At 36.5% G+C, this 14,464-nt stretch overlaps 1 long non-coding RNA gene across 1 annotated transcript in view; it reads left to right on the top strand.

Moving 5' to 3' along the window:
* Window positions 1-13,899, top strand: part of LOC141981297 (uncharacterized) — a 70,727-nt gene extending 56,828 nt beyond the window's left edge. The window contains exon 3 of the long non-coding RNA XR_012637722.1: window positions 12,576-13,899. This is a non-coding gene — a long non-coding RNA (uncharacterized LOC141981297). The remainder of the gene's footprint in view (window positions 1-12,575) is intronic.
* The last annotated feature ends 565 nt before the right edge of the window (window positions 13,900-14,464 follow it).

Here is a 14,464-nt window from a genome sequence, read left to right as displayed (position 1 = left end):
CTGATCTTCAGAACTTGTGGCATGTTAAGGAAACAAAGTGACTTGACTCTTGCAAGACTAAATTCATTTTGCTCAGGCTAACATTGTTGGACGGCAAGTAGCTAGCACTAAGTCTGTAAACATGAACAAAAATCAGACTTTTTTTTTCTTGTTCCTGACTGCATAAAGGCTGCATGGAGTGCAGAACACTGCCAAATACTGCATATGCTTTCTGAGACATCAGTGTTTCTTAGTATAGTGTGTAGCATTTTAGATGTTTGAACTGCTATTACTAAAAACCTTTTCTTTCTTTCCCTCTTCCATTTTTCAAAATCTAACTCTTCAAGTCAGCCTCACAGCATGACTCATCAGTGAGAGAAAGACTGTTGATAACCATTAAAGACACATTTGTTAAAATCCTTACTTTCACCTGGAGAGGAGTTGCATAGAAAGCCCTGTGCATGAGTCTAGGTGGACAGTTTGTGGTTTCTTTCTAATTCTGATATGATTTCTTTATTTTCTCAAGTGTGCTGGTGGAGATTTTAAAACCTACGCTTCTATTCAAATGTTGTTTTATAGTAGCTCCCAATAGTGATTGCTATAGTTAAGGTAACAACACAGTGGGAGATTTTGAAACTCAATGGGAGTTGGGTGCTGAAATGCCCTTTGCCAAAGGCACAATCTCCCCCACAATTTGCATTATATCTCTTTGTTTATACTTCCCAATAAACTTATTTTTAGCTGACTTTTTTTCCTTTCTTGGCTGAAGTTCTCTATTCTTTAGATAATTAGAAGGCTTAAGGCTAGGGCTTCTGTGTCTGTGCCTACACTAGGAAATATCTCCTTTGCTGATAACAGGCATCAGCAATGGATACAGCTGAGTCAATGCTAAAAACAACTTTAACTGAAAATGTATACAAGACTAAATCACAATCAGTATTTTTAAAGAAACTGTAGTTCTACCATGCTCCAGCCAGGGTTCAACAAAATCCCCACCTAATCTTTCATAACAAGTTGTTTTGTCTCTTTCATTCAAAACCAATCTAGAATGCTTGTGAAGAATGCACACAATTTAATTCCTAGCCCTCTTATCTGCAAATGAAAGAGCGATTAACTAATTTTCCAAAGAAGTAAAAAGATCTTCAGTTTAGTTAAGTGACAACATTCCCTCAGCATGTTGATGATAAGGAGTGGATACAACATGAGGTCATAATTATATATATTAATACCAAGTATGCAAAGGAGAGTCAGGTCATTATAATTTCAGACTTCCAGTAAAAGGTAAGGTGAATGGGCCTGAAAAATTTAAGAGGACTGAGAACAAAACCAGAGCATGTTGTCCCCTCTGACAGGCTCTCACACATGTTATAGATGAGGCACACAGATTGTATGGCTAGAACCCATCCAATGAGTTATAACAATGTGTTTTATAATGTTTCCTAAGCTTATCTCCAAGTTGCATAAAGCAGACCAAAGTGCCTACAGGATCACCTGGGTTTGGGTACTTGTACTACTCTGATGGGACCTTGGACATCAAAGATAAAACCTATGCCATAAGTATGAACAATGAATGAACATGGGGGTGAGAGGGTTGGGAGAGAATTTTGACAACTGAAAACAGTACTAAGTATGGTGTAACTATCCACTTAGACCAGCAAGTAAAAGGCTTTCAAATTCCTAAAATCAAGAGGAACATTCTAAGCTTATTCTCAAGAGTCTGCTATCAGAAGCTTCAGGACAGCAGTCTGATGTTATGATAACTTCTGCCATAATGCCATCTCCAGCTTCTTTTTCAAACAAAGTTGCTATTTGGTACAGAACTAGCAATTTCATGAAGCATAGAACCATATTTTTAGCGTTTACTTTATCAATAAATTTTTTTTCACTTCAGTAGGATCTGTGTGCCCATTCTGAGTGGCAAAGAAAATTAGCATGTTGTCATGTTTTTGCTTGATTTGTTTACTACTATTTTTACTATGTCTAAACTATAATTACAATAAAAACATAGGGAGCCTGGTTCTAATCTCACACTATTAAAATCAGGAGCAACTCACTGAAATGAATATAGAGACACAATCATAAACTGACTCAAATGAGTTTATAATAAAGCTATAGCCTTAACAATAAGATACAGAAATAGTCACAAAAACTGGACATCTTTTTAAAGTTCATTCAAAGCATAAATCAATTAATAGATTTTAACTCATCAGGACAGCCCTTTGAATCAAGTGGAAAATAACCCACTCACACCCTCAACAGTTGTTGTATTTGTTTTATTCTTTTCCCAGAGCATCTTAAAAAGAGAGTGGCAACCTAGGATCTCCTTTTCTTATACTATTATACATTCATCTTACAGTGATCTTCAAATAGTTTCAGAATACTATAATGTACCTTACATTCAAAAATACAACTTTTGTACAGCACACTGCAGTATTTGCAATGTAAGTAGGAAGTTATTTTGCAGTTGGACTATTCTTATCCCGTCCCAGGTCTAAGACTAACTCTTTTAACTGTCAACAGGCATCATTCTGAGGGTATTTCTATTAGATCTGCTAAGATACAGATTTGCTAGACCTATTTCAGTTTGTGAAAGAGGTGAGAGGTTATACTTATACTTTGAGCATTTGTGAAATATTTTAGCAAAACGGTCATGTTGTTTGTCATGCATGAAAGCTTCAGCAATTCCTTAAACCTAGTTTGCTATAAATATATAAATCAGTGTCTAAGAAAGTCTGCTGAAGAATATCTCTGAGGAAATACAATATTCCAAATAAAAGGTCAAATTTTATATTAGAAGAGTTGTATGGAAACATATTTTCTGAAGTTTTCAGATCTCTCAAGATAGGGAAGCTCCAGAGCAGAACAGATCGACATGGGAATGAGCTTTGTCAATAGTTGATCATTTCAGTCCAATTTTTAGTGTTGCCAACAATGAGAATTTCATTGCAAGTCTCACAATATTTGGTGGGTTTTTTTTTCCCTTTAAGTACCTACCTGAAATATTACATGAAAATATCAGCTTTCCTTTTTCTTTTTTTTAAAGTAAATTTCTAATCCTCATAGTTTCAGAGAAAAATTTGAAAATGTGACCCAAGTGCAGTCTAATTGTTAAAAAACAAGATTCAAATAAAATGAGCTTTGAAATCTCAAGTTTTTTTGTGAGTCTGACTCATGATTTTTTGAAAGTCTAGGGTTGGGGAAAAAAGCATGTGTCCTCCTTTCTGTATAGTAACAGAAAAGCTATGTTAGAACCTGAATAGACTTCTGAAGTACTTCTGACCAGTCTCATTTCTCTCCTTCCTCCACGGTATACCTCCACAAACAAATGAATCACAACTTCTACAATTCCTAAACTTTCTCTATAACCTCCCTCCAACTCATTAGATTGGGCTCTTAGTCTTCTTGGTAGGAAGCAGCCTGGGCCCCAACTGTCACCAGAAGCCAGCACACCCAGAGGTCATTGGTTGTTTGGGAATAGGAGAAGAATTGTAACACAACCCACCGTCACACCCAAAATTATTCTCCTGCTTACCACTACACTGGAGCAAGGCTTTGCCAACTATCCCCCCTACCCTAGTGCTCAGGTATGTCAAGCACAATTGCTATAGGTAGGGCATCTGGGATCTTTGTTTGCTTGTTGAGAATAGCACTTAGGATATAGTCTGCCTAGACACCTATTCTCTACCCACAACTGCCCTTTTTAACACTTCTAGAAAGTGGGAGAGTGATGACTTCCACTAAGTGGAGCAACTACACATAGGGTGAAGTCCTGACCTCATTTTAGTCAATAGAATCTTGCCTTGACTTCAGTGGGGCCAGGATTTAACTCCTAGTACTTAACCTTAATTATGACCAAACATAGCCTGTAATTATATTGGAGTGTAACACTTGTGTTTGGGGTGCTCACTGCTCAAGGACTTTTACCATCAAAACAAAATGAGTGGTGATAACTCACCCCCTCTTTTGATTAAAATTTTACTCCTTGTCAGATGCATGTTCAAGTCTTCCACTCAAACTGGAGAATAACAAATCTATTATTTCACAGTTATAAAATCAGAAGTGAATATAACCTTGCACATAATGTGTATTCATTAAAAACAGGCCTAACTACAGAAATAAATGTTTATAGTTCACACAATCAAATATGCATTCAAACCAACAGGAAGGATGTGTATGTATATGTTTGTGTATGTGCATATGTACTTAATTTTACTTAGTAAGTTGTTAGGGATTTTGTTTGAAAATTTCATCTCCTATATTTAGTCATTTTCTATTATTTTTTCTGACTACACAAATCTCTCTGTATTTGTATGCTTCTCCAAGCAGGGCATAAAATTGCTTTTACTGCTGCATGTGGTGTTAAATTTCTCCGGAGTAGAGGTTTTCTGTTACAAAATGTTAATACATAGCCCACAAAGCTATATTGCTAGGCAGTGGGTGCTAAGATATCTGGATATTTGGTTTACCTGTAGTTTGAATAGATGTATAGTGTTGTGTTTGCCACTGCACAAACTTTGCTGATGATTAAAGCTTCCTCCACTTCATACATGTAATTTTACTGGGAATATGCTTCTGTAATCTACAAATAGTATAAACTTCTGGAGATCAGATTTTTATTTTATCCTAGAGATGATTTTGGTTATAGCAATGCTTGTCTTTTCAGGGAAAATTTTAATCTGCTGTCCAGGCATTGTCTAGCTGTGAAAAGTATGCTTAGGGACAGAGACATCTTGAATTGAAATTAATTCCCTGATAAAGTTTTGCATTGTTTGTGGACGTAACAATGATAGTAAGAGCCTTGCCCTTTTCTTCTTATATTCTAATCATAGAATATGATTTCTTTAATTCATATGGTGCTATTTTTAGTGCTAACGTATCTTGAGTTCTCATGACTTATTTTCTTTTCCTCTCTCTAGCGGGATCTTATTCCATTTTTGTAGTTGCTTCATTCTGGGATTTTTATTCCCCAGAGTGTATTTTTCCTCACTTTGAAAGGTGCTCGTTATTTGGTAGCTATGCTGTTTTATTCTGAGATTTTTTCCCCATCATTCTATGTCTTCCAGGGCACAAAGAACAGAGTAATTTATTTTGCCTGATGCATTTCTTGTTGTGAATATGGGGCAGGATTCTTTTTCCTTATTCAAATTTGAGTTTATCTCTGGCAATTTGATGTGCAGCATCTTTTTTTTTTTTTGACCTGTGGGTAAAACATGTTTTCCTGCTTATTTGCCAGCTGAGCTTTTTTCTAATGCATCTCATGCATCAGTCTGCCCTTATAGGCCATCCCTCTCACTTTTTTATTCATGGATGAATGCTTTAATCTCCTAGTTTATTTTTTAACCATATTATACTTCTGGAGCACAGATCTAATACTTAATATACAAGAATTAAAAGACAAGAACAGTGTTTCCCCAACTCCCAAACTCTGTGAGCTTAGAGTATTATTTTTACAGGGTAAGCCAACATATTTCTAATGAATGATTGCCATTGAATGATCCAGGTGAAAACAACCTGACTTTAGATTTGTGATCAATTTTTGAGCTAGAAGCATCATAGTTAAGTATCCAAAATTAGAATTTACTTATTTACACTGGTGAGTCATGTAAAGAAAACCTTTCAATATCAGATGTTTAATGGAAAACAATTACCTCTGTATTCCAACATTCTGTTTATATGAGGGAATAAAGATCTATTATTTTTTCATATACAGTCTGACCTTGCCTTTTAAATGATGTCAGGGAAGCAAAGATAAGTTTCATACTCAAAAGAATGTAGTTAAAGTCTCCTAAAATGAGTTCTTATTTTCCTTTTTTCACAGGTATTTAAATTAGGCACCACAACAGACTAAGACACCTGGAATATAGCAATTTTTTGATGTTTCCTCTGATGAATATTAACTCAATGGACTCAATTCTGCTTCCCATAAAAGCATATAAAACAAAAGTACATCATATATCCACCCTCAGTTCTGCGTAAATTTAAATATAAAGGCAACAAATAGCATGTGCAAAACTGAATCCACCACCACCACCACACACACACACACATACACACTGCACTTGAAATCTAGACTAGACAAAAATAAAATAATATAGTCTAAAATGTTCCTAACCCAGGGATGTATCACAACTAACATGTTGAGAGAGGAGAGAAAATTCCCAAAGAATATATCAAGGGAAACTCACAATAACCTTTTATTGTGTGTGTATGCGTGTGCGTGTATGTGTGTGTGTGTGTGATGTTACTTTTCCTACAAAGGAGGAAGAGAGGAAAAAGTGAAAGTGTACCTTTGCCTAGACAAGCAAGAGGGCTAAGTAAATATTCATGAGAGTGTGAGAATTAACTCTGCATGAAATCAGTTAAATGTTTCTATTTGTTCATGTGCTTTTTAAAAAAAAGATAATTTCAAAGCTAGCATGATGTAGAGCAATGAGAATCTTTGCTGTGTTTTATGTTAGTGTCGCTCTAAACTGTACGTGAAGGACACTACTGAGCTTAAGAGGCCTTAAGGAGACCTTGGTTCAGGAAGCATTAGTCTAAATAGGTCCAAATTACAGCCCTGATTTTGCAATCATATTACATGCAAGTGAACCCCAGCACCTGTGAATACCTCTGTTCACTTCAGTGAGACTTTATGTGCGTGTAAGGATACACCCAAGCTGATGAGATCCCAAAATTGGGGCCTAAAGAATTTACCATATAAATAGCTCAGATATTTTTCTTTTCTTTTCAACCAAGGAAATTCTATGTAATAATGTAGCATTAATGCAATGGTAAGGATGATAAATGAATGACTCCTTCAGAATATTACAAACAGTGACACTGAATGTTGTACCTTAACTCTGCTCCTTGTAGAGAGGCCTTAAAATATGGTATTTCTTTTTATCTCCGTATATTATTATATAATACAAAATATAACACAAACTGCAGTGTCTTACATACAATATTACATACAGCCCACATATAGTGGAGCCCTGAACAATATCCACTGAGGTAAATTGAAAAGCTTCAGTAGGTTCCTGAATTTGGCATATACTGTACAAATACTGCTGTACTTCTGCATAATACAGGTTCTATATTTATAATGAAAATATAACAAGTTTGGTTTTGATTAGACATTCTGAAATATAAAACTATGTTCTTGTTTTTTTCTGAAAACTCTGTTTTTCACATACATAGTTTGCAACCAATTTCAGTATTGTGAGATCTTACGTTTGTTTGGAGTGTTGAAATAATTCAGAAAGACAGCTGATCTGTTCTCCCAGAGCAGTAAAAAAAAATGTATTAATATGCCACAGGAAGCATATTTATGAGGTATACAGGTGTTTAAAACGAAAAAGCACCGATGGCTTTTTAGATTTTAAATTTTAGAAAACTTTAGGACACTTCCTCAACTGGTGTAAATTGGAGTAATTCCACTGCAATGATTTAGGAATGAATATCTGAGCACTACTGGAGGGAAAATGAAACTACAAAAACACTTCAGGGGTAGTAGACCAAAAAATCATTGGGACAGATCCACAACAATTTTCCAATGCAATCAGTGGAGCTACACAGATTTCAACCAGCTGAGGCTCTGATCAGCTATTTGCACTGTTCTCTTTTTTTAAATATAATTCAATTATATTTAAATTATAAATTCAATTATATAAGTCAATAATATATGTTTACTATTTTCAAAGTATTTTATGTACAATAATTACATTTACACGTCTCACTTGTAGCTCTAGGTCTCTAACCCCTACAAACATTATGCTTCCTTACCTTTACTTGTGTGAAATAAAGAGAATACTTTGATATCTGAATCTATTTCTCATAGGTCTAAGTGGAATTGGCTTTTCATATAATTACACTTGATCTGGCACCTTAAGATGTTTTCATAGTTTCATTTTTAAACAGTGTCTTGTATCAGTTACCAACTGTCTCAGGATCTAAGAATTTCCATACTTTGCTGCCGTGTGAAGATTGTGTCATTAAAGATAAGTGCTGTACAAAGTTGTGAATAAGTTTCAAATTCTAGATAATTGTATTCTAAATGTCTTATTTTGTGCTGAACACAGTAGCCCTTGAAATCTTCACTACAATACAGTATTCATATAAATAATGTGCATTTGGAGATTGTTCTGGGGGATATTTATTTTTTGTGTTTTGTTTTGTTATTTACATTTTGGCAGAATTATTTCCAATTTTAAACATGTAGGGATTAAGTGGGTATGAATATGGCACCTTGTAGACCTCCCTCCGTAGAGCCATGGTGGGGCCTCCTAAGGGGAAGATAGTACCATGGAGGCAGCTGACTACCAGCCCATTAGGACTATGGAGATCCAACTCATGGGCTACAAGACAATGTCTTGGTCTCAGCTTTTTCTCAGCCCTCCAATTGATAGTATTGTTAACTATTCAAAAATCATAGGATTAATTAAAAATTCATGAGATCTTAAGAAATAATAACTTGGGGTTCATTTATTTGATTTCTGGGGTTTTTTTAGCATTTAGAGTTCACATTTTCTCCACAGATATGAGGACTAGAAATGTTTTATTATTATTATTATTATTATTATTATTTTAAATGAAAGCTGGGATTATCACATAATGACATGACTCCAGGACCTCAGGCTTTAGGATAAACATCAAATATTACAAGACTCAAAATTATTTGAGCATAAGCTTTCGTGAGCTACAGCTCACTTCATCGGATGCATACTGTGGAAAGTGTAGAAGATCTTTTTATATACACAAAGCATGAAAAAATACCTCCCCCCACCCCACTCTCCTGCTGGTAATAGCTTATCTAAAGTGATCACTCTCCTTACAATGTGTATGATAATCAAGGTGGGCCATCCCTGGATTTGTGCTGGAAATGGCCCACCTTGATTATCATACACATTGTAAGGAGAGTGGTCACTTTAGATAAGCTATTACCAACAGGAGAGTGGGTTTGTGTGGGGGTGGGGAGCGGGAGGAGAGAAAACCTGGATTTGTGCTGGAAATGGCCCAACTTGATTATTTTTTCATGCTTTGTGTGTATAAAAAGATCTTCTGCACTTTCCACAGCATGCATCCGATGAAGTGAGCTGTAGCTCACGAAAGCTTATGCTCAAATAAATTGGTTAGTCTCTAAGGTGCCATAAGTACTCCTTTTCTTTTTGCGAATACAGACTAACATGGCTGCTACTCTGAAAGACTCAAAATTAAAACCTTCAAGAGTTGTTTACGCTATACTAGTGTCAATGGGAGTTTCTGATCAAGGGCCTCAGAATCTGGTTCATATAGAATAACAACATATTTACATATAGCACATCTCATCCTCATGCTATTCAAAATTTAGAGAACACTGAATATACTGTATAATATGAACCAGTTAAATCACAAGATGAACTAACCTCTGGACTAGCCTGTGACAGATTTAACAGTGCCTAGACACTCTGCGGGCGATTTAGGACAGAAAGTAAATAAGAAAATGGTTTATCCAGTGAAACTACAGGGAGAACGTAGTAGAGGGATAATGTGAACTTTGAAACTGGAATCTTTCTTAGGTTTTTGTGGCTATTCATCCTATCCTTGTGAAAAGTATCAGTGTCACTTTAATAACCATAACTAGTCATGACCTCAATTTTATGTCCTAATTCTCCAGCAACATGCACAATCTAGAAAATTGTTCCTGGGAAACAGTGGGAAATTGTGAATTTGAGTAAAAAGAAATCACCAACACTTATCAAACAATGATTTTAAAATTATTTAGTACTCCTTGGACTGTTCCAGTATGCAGTACTGCCAACCCCAAATGCTGAAAAATTAATCCTGAGTTTTAAATGTACATAAATTATGGGGAACCCTTCACCTTCTTGCTTACATTTTAGACATATTTTCGATCACTTCTCCCCGGCCATGAGGGCTAGCCACTTACTTTTTGTTTTAAATGAAAGCAGAAATTCTCATATAATCAGATGAATCCAGGAGCTGGAGGCTTAGGAACAACATCAAATATTGCAAGACTTGCAATAAAATTAGGTGAGCTACACTACATTGTATTAAGTGTTCTGTTACTCTAGGAAGGTCCTATGATCGGACTTAAACAGTGGATAGGCTTCATGCTGCCCCCCTTCACTGGGCCAAAAGTTATCCTAGTGCAAATAGCCAATAGTTCAGTCAGTTGCTCTTGCGGCTGTTTCCATTTGCCTTTCCATCATCTACTTCCTCCTCTGAGAGAAAATGGGGAGACAGCCTCTCCTTTGCTTCCTACTATGAGATGACAGTCTGCAGCAGAAAGATTCCTTGCAAACATTGTCAGCTGTTCATGCTCTTTTATACACCACCTCTTACTACAGAAAAAGTAAGCTTTGGAGGGGCACGATGTAACAACTGGGTAGGACAGCAGAGCCCACACCGGTAGTGAGAATGTTGTGCAGGGAGATCCCTACAAGGATGAAAATCCCAAAGCCCTCTCTTCCCTCCCCACATACAAGTGGGAGCTGTGGATTGGGTGAAAGGACAGGGGAGCAGGGACTGTTTAGGTTTAAACCTAATTTTTGAAGTTATGGTGGATAGGAATAGTTTTCTGGGGAGGTGTAACCCTAATTATATCCTGTATCTAATGATTCCTTCTCATTGTGCTGGCAATTGTACAAATACCAAGTGAAAGACAGTGATGCTTTGATAATGCCCCTCACTTACATAAATCTGAATTTCAGTTATTTGCTCTTCAGGACAGGATCTATGTCTTTTTTGTTTATGAGACACCCAGCACATTTTAGGACATTCAAAAATAATAACTACACAGACCTTATGATACTTAGCTTTGAATATCTGGGGAGATCATCACTTGCGGTTCTAGGATAGGCTATACTACCTTTATGCTTCTGTGGATAGAGAGCCTTTAAAAAAATATCAAATCCAAGTTACTTAGCGTATCCTCCTCCAGATTCTCACATATCCATTTATTACATAGCAGGGTAGGTGAAATGCAGGTCTTATGTGTCCACTTTATGTGATTTACTGCCACATAATTTAATGGATCAACAGGACTAGTAATAACTATTTTGTATATGTTTTATGTCAAAAGTGAATAGCTGCAAGACTCATTATGTTCTTCAAGCAGCAGCCACAGTTAAAAAAAAATCAATGCAGCCATTTTGCAGACTGATATAATGTGCTCGTTCTTTCTTTCTTTTCTTCATTCTTTTAAGAAGCAATCAGCTACAAATTAAACCAACATGTCAGCAGATAGAGATTAGAATTCAAAGCTATCTGATGGAAACAATTTAGCCTTTGGTCTGAGACTTTTGTTCATTAGAAAACAAGAAGGACTGTATAATAATACAGTCACTAGAGCTAGTAGAAAAATTTCAGCCCAAATTACTACTGTTTCTATTAAGTGCTTTTTTGATCAATCTTTTTTGTTAATATTTTAATTTAGTCAGAATATTTTATTTTTGATGAAAAAAATGAGCCGCAATTTGTAAATAGAGTAATAACCAGTATTTGCATGCAGATTTTGGATAGATATCCAACTACCTTCATGTATTCATAGATTTTTAAGGCCACATGCTCTAATAAATTTGTTAGTCGCTAAGGTGCCACAAGTCCTCCTTTTCTTTTTGCGACTACTTTGAAAGTATGTCCCACTGTGTCAAGCACAAGGGCAATTTCAAAGTAAATTTCACACTTTCTTGTGGAAAAAGACAAATGCATTCCTTTGTGAAGAATAGTATGCTATAATTCACTTATTTTTTCCTGCTGCTATAAATCATATTATCTCAGATGATAATCAAAAAATGTGATATATTGGGGGGGGGGAATGGGATGAACTGAGCTTAGGTGTATACACAAGGCAAATTCACATAAAACAAATCTTTTTTATGAATCTGTGAATGTTACAGCTAGTCAGAACAGGAGACTGCTCCAGCTAACTTCATAAGCACAAACAACCTTCCTCTTTCCACTGAGTCTCATTCAAGATTAAATTATCTCAAACCTGATTAATTTAGCACTTATGTTTCCACATTCAGGAAGATACTTATTTGATCTACAGCCTTTGGTTTGGTATTTTAAAGAAAATTTCTTCTTTTAATTACTCACCATCAGTGGGAAAGTAAGGATTGCAGGCTAAATTGTACTTTTAGTGGCAGTTCTTAACAAGGAGTGACGTGTGAACTGCATCACTTCAGGAGTGTTTCCAGGATGCATGGTCATTCTGACATTTCTCCTGAGACCCAGTTCCCTTCCTGCTTTCCAGAGGTGGAGAGAATAATTTGCTCTGGCTGACACCAGTGTTAATAGCTGTTAGCAAATATTAACCCTTTTAGTCCTTTTCTTTTTTATACTAGATTCATATATCAACTCTTCTTTAAAATCTTTATGATAATTACAAAGAGTATGTTGAATTGTTTCCCCTGTGGGTCCAGGGACAGAATAGGCCCACTGCTCCTCCTGCATGTCATAAGAGGTGTCTAAAAGGGGACTGCCTGGAGAGGGATGGTCTCTGCCAGGTTAGAAATTTGCCCAAGACACACCATATGGTGAACAAGTCAACGATGTCCATACCGGATTGATCACAGCCCAGGTTAATAATGACCGCGCCATCTGTCTCTCACCAGGATAGATACGACAAGTTTACTACTGGTGTAACCCCAACAAAGAAGATCGGTGGAAGAGATAACATCACCATAGCCACATGGAATGTAAGGACATGGGACAAATAGGCAGGTTGAAAGAACTCACGTATGAAAAGGAACAATACACCTGGCACCTCCTACGAATCTCTGAGGTCAGATGGAAGAACTTTGGAGACGTACTAATGGAAGAAGGCCATGTACTCTATTACAGTGGAGAGGAGAAACATGTCAACAGCGTAGGATTTCTTGTGCATAAAGATATCAAGAATTCAGTATTAGGATGCCACCCAATGTCCAGCAGGCTTATTTCCATCCTTCTAAAGGCAGTACTGTTTAATATCACAGTGGTACAAGTTTACGCCCCTACAACAGACTATGATGATGAGCAAATTTTGAAGATTTTTACAATCAGCTCCCAGACATCATCGATAAGGTACACAAGAAAGATATCTTGATTGTATAAGGAGATTGGAATGCTAAAGTGGGTACTGATGCACAGGCAGATTGGTGAGATTATTGTGGCCCTTTCTGTAATGAGGTAACCAATGAGAAAAGATTGAGTCGTTTGGAGTTTGCCAGCTATAACAATCTGGTTCTTGCAAACACATTAGGAGCACATAAAGCATCCAGACGATAAACATGACACACACCTAATGATCTACATCACAGCCAGATTGACTACATCATGGTGCAAAACCGATTTCATTCTGAGATTAACAGAGCTAAAACAAGGAGCTGATGACAAACAAACATGATGGAATCAGCTCACATATCACTGTCAGTGGACAAGAGCTGGAGACAGTGAAACAGTTCAAGTATTTGGGGGCAATCATCACTGATGAAGGATCCAAGGCAGAAATTGGGGCAAAAACTTGTGCAGACAACAGCAGCAGTGGCAAAGCTAAAGCCAATGTGGAGGAATAAGAACATCTCCCTAGAATCCAAACTGAAAATGCTGCATGCATTGGTCATCTTCATTTTTCTGTATGTGTGAGAGGCATGGACCCTTAAGCCAGAACTTGAATGGAAAATACAGGTAGTAGAGATGAGATACTTCTGTAAAATCTTGAGCATCTCCTACTTCGACCACATCACTAATGAAGAGGTCTGCAACATCATCACCCAATGCTTTGGATCATATGAAGACCTCCTGATGACCGTGAAGAAGTGCAAGCTGAAGTGGAATAGCCATGTAACAAGATCATCTGTCCTATCCAAGACCATCCCCCAAGGAACAGTACAGGGGAAGAGAAGAACAGATGAGATGGATTGACATCAATAAAGAGTGGACAGGAATGGACTTTGCGGAGACTCAAGCACTGACTCACAATCATCAGGGGTGGAGACAATTGATTGATTGCTCATCAATGATGGTGCCCCAATGACCAATGCATTTATGGGAGTGATGGTGATGATGATGTTGAATTATAAAGCCAGAGCAGTGGTCCTTGACTGATAAGTAACAGTATTGAGGGAATTCTGTGTGTCAGACTGTACCGAATAATACCCGCTGTCTCCATGTCTATGGAATGCTAGATAGTCTTGGAAACCATCCCCTATATATATAACGGTTTGGTTTCCAAGACCATTATATATATATATATATATATATATATATATATATATATAATGTATATAATGTATATAATGTATATAACGTATATAGATAAACCTGGAAAACTGATAAGAGATGATTGTTAAAGCAGATATTTCCTATTGGGGAATCAACAGGAAAGAATGATTATATGGGAAGAAAGACCCAGTGAAAGATATTATCTTGAAGAATTGTTACTCGTCTCAACTATAAATAATGATGCCTTCACACATAAATTAGGTAAATTGAGAATATAGAGAAATGACATCAAAACATA

The sequence above is a fragment of the Natator depressus genome, chromosome 2 (genome assembly GCF_965152275.1).
Source record: "Natator depressus isolate rNatDep1 chromosome 2, rNatDep2.hap1, whole genome shotgun sequence".
Classification (NCBI taxonomy): domain Eukaryota; kingdom Metazoa; phylum Chordata; order Testudines; family Cheloniidae; genus Natator; species Natator depressus.
This window is presented reverse-complemented; position numbering and strand designations above follow the sequence as displayed.